Source organism: Epinephelus fuscoguttatus, linkage group LG14 (genome assembly GCF_011397635.1).
Source record: "Epinephelus fuscoguttatus linkage group LG14, E.fuscoguttatus.final_Chr_v1".
NCBI lineage: Eukaryota > Metazoa > Chordata > Actinopteri > Perciformes > Serranidae > Epinephelus > Epinephelus fuscoguttatus.
In genome coordinates, this window is record NC_064765.1 from 20,860,220 (window position 1) to 20,863,809 (window position 3,590).

Below are 3,590 nucleotides of genomic sequence, written 5' to 3' on the forward strand. Positions count from 1 at the left end.
TCTGTTTTGGTTGTCTCAGAGTTTTTCATACAGTTAGACTTATTTTATTCCCTTCCAAACACAAACTTTACAAATTTTCCATTTTAAAACAGACTTGTGATCTATGGATATGAAATGGTTTCATTAGCAGCTCTGTTTGCGGTTGATGTGTTGAGCTGTAGCAGAGATCATCTGTGCCTATGCCGGTGTCTTCTGTGTCTGTCCACGGGAACAGATGTCTGGGCATCAACCCTAACCCTGAGCACAGGAAACAGGCATGACAGAACAGCCTGCTGCAGAGAAGCTGCTCGGTCGGAAACCTGGCCACAAATTCCTGCACACACCCTCTGGTTGAAGTGGGGTATTATTTGATATTTTAGCCACATATTTTTGCTCTAGGGATGGTAATGTCAATCAGCTGGTCCACACCTATTGGATAAATTACCAGGAAATGTTGACACAGATGTCCTAATGACTCCGGTGATCCACTGACTTTTCCTGTACTGCCACCATGAGCTTGACATTTCAGGTTTTGAGTCAAGTGTATCAACAACTATTGCAATCAGAGTCCAAAACCAAGGAATCAAACACAAGGCGTAGGCTGCAAAACATGAGCACACTAACAACAAATCTGGCAACTGAATGGGGGAAACACTGGGCTTTAAATACACAAGGGTTGATTACTATCTACACACAGGTGAGTGAAACAAGACACAGGTGAAACACATGAGGTAATTAACAAAGGCAGGAAAATTCAAGAGGTAAAACAAGCACTAAACACAATGAGAACACATTTCAAAATAAGACAGGGTGTGGACACAAACACATGAGCATAAACTTGACAGAATATCACAAGATATTTCCTCAGTGTGTTCTTAAGATGTGGAGTTTACGAGAATGAGAAGGACATACGGTCACAGCAACCTTTAACTTTGACCACCAAAATCTAATCAGTTCATCACTGAGTCTAAATGGACATTTGCGTTTATGAGAATGAGATGGATGCAAGATCATGGCCACCTTGAACTTTGACCACTAAAATCTAATCAGTTTATTAAGTCCAATTTGACATTTGTGCTGTAATTGAAGAAATTCCCTTAATTAGTTACTGAGCTAATAGCCCCTTTTCCACCAACATTTCCAGGAACTTTTATTTCCAGGAATTTATTTACCTGGGTAAAGGAATTCCTGGTAATCTGTATGGTTTGGGTTTCAACTTAAAGTTCCAGAAAATGTCTTCAAATCAGGCTGATGATGTAGATGATTCGGCATGTGCCCTATATTTAGCGCCGGCAGCTTATTGACTGGTAACATGGTAACATTAGTGCTGATAGAGAGAGGAGGAGCTGTTTGTCTCTATACTATACTCTATACTACGGTCTTTGATAATTTAGCCCTGGGGCTAATTTAGTACCGGGTTTCGGTACCCATCCTTAATGAAAACACAAACGAAGTGAAGCTTGTAGAGATGAAATTAAGTTTGCAGCCACACGGGCACGGAAGTGTGGAACGCTACCAATGTGTTTTCCACCAATTAGCGTTCTTCAGCAAACAGCCCCGCCCCTTGAGAATTCTGGGGAATCTGAAAAGTCCTACCCCCTACTAGGTACTTTTTTCAGGGAAAGTTTGGGGTTGAGGGAAAGCTTTTCCCCTGGGTAATTTCGGTGGAAATGCACCAAGGTTTTTCAAAATCCAGGGTAAATGATAAAAGTTCCTATGGTGGAAAAAGGGCTATTGTGTTCATGACAATGAGATGGACACAAGGTCACCGCAACCTTGACCTATGACCACCAATATCTAATCAAAGTGGATGTTCGGGCCAAATTTGAAGAAATTTCCTGAAGGTGTTCTTGAGATTTGAATACAAGTGAGGTCACAGTGACCTTGACCTTTGACCACCAAAATCTAATCCATTTAATGCTAAGTCCTTGTGTACGTTTGTGCCAAATTTGAAGAAATTGCTGATAGTTCAACTACTTTCATATTTGCATAGTTTTTCAAGTAGTTAAATAACTTTTTGCCATTTGTACAAATAATTTTAGGCCATAAAATGAATTCTTTTTTTAAATTTTACCATTGCTTCTCTGCTGTAACTGTTCTTCCTTTGACCACAACTAGCCACAAGTATTGATTAGTGCTTTTTATTAACAAATGTTCACAGAAGTTGTTGCACGTTATTTTAAGTTACCTGGCTAAGTGAACAATCCTGCCTGCTGCAACCCCCCGACATGAACTCTAGTTTCTGGAGGCAGGTGTCTGACTGATGGACATGGTATACAAAACCAAAGCTGACATTCTTTGCAGTGTTTTATTTTTTTGTGTGTGTTATAAGTTTGTACCACATGTACATTGTCAACACCACACTAGATGTGTTCCCCGGGTAGCTTTGTTGTAGTTCATCTTCTTCCAGAGGGAAGTAATCGGTACCTTGCAAAGCTATCCTTTCAACATAGCTTCCCCAACACTGCTGAAAGGCTTGAAGACTCATTTAATAATAATTTGACCAACTAGCTGCACTAATGTTTTCATGCTTCCCTGTTGCCCTTTGGTGCAATGCCATCTGCTCTGTGTCTCCTTTACTGTCTCTCTCAGTTTATTCCTGAGATGTCCTCGTTTGAACCCACAGTTGGTGTCAAGATGCAGCTTCTGCCCTCCGTATTGATGACTCTGAGCGAGGTCAGGAAACTAGCCGAGCTCACAACTTGAACATATGGTCACTCTTTGTTTTCCGTCATATTTTCCTGTCAACAGTAAAACATTACATCAACAGAAGGCACAGAGTAAAGTGGGTATCGGCCAAACATTGAATCACTCTACTGATTTCTGCTAATCTGCTTGTTCGTTCTTTGTTTGGAAAAATAGTGTTTTTTATTAGGACTTACTACAAACAATCTTGTCATGAGCGGTGGTATTTTTATGGTGTGACGGGATTTGGCTGGAGTTTTTCCATTGCATTATTGTTTATAAAAATGAATGTGTGTTCTTTTTTCCTCATTTCATATCCTATTTCCTCCATTTTTTTTATAACCCAACTAACATGAGTCCAGTGAGTTTAAATACTTTTTGGCAGTATTTTTAAATAATTTTTAAATGTGGATTGAGAATCTAGTCAGACATGGACAGACAGGCATATCATGTACTGATGTTGAGTGACAAAAGTGTAATTTTAGGTGTCATTCTCTTCCACAAATTCTGATTTAATACATCCCCTCTCTGTCATGTCATTCCAAACATGTGAAAACATAGTGTGGACATTAAGAGTACAGTGTGAAGGAAAATACAGGAAAAATCACACATTTTAATTCAGTAAGGGACAGCACATTTCATTTTTCAATATGGGACAATCCGGTATTAACCTTATACAGAAAGAGCGGCAACCTGCTCCTCTCTGTAGGTAGGCTAGAGCACAGGAATGAGTCCTGAAACTAGGGAATGTGTTAGCATTTTAATGCTCCTGGCTCCCTCTTCTCAAAGTCAGTGTTTTTTAATGGGTTTTTGGTTAAATGCCTGAATAAGGTCTGTGGTTAACACAAGTTTCATGTTTCAAGTTTCAAGCTGGTTGCTAACAAGTGCCTAAATGAGACTACAGAACATCATCATGCCCAACACAG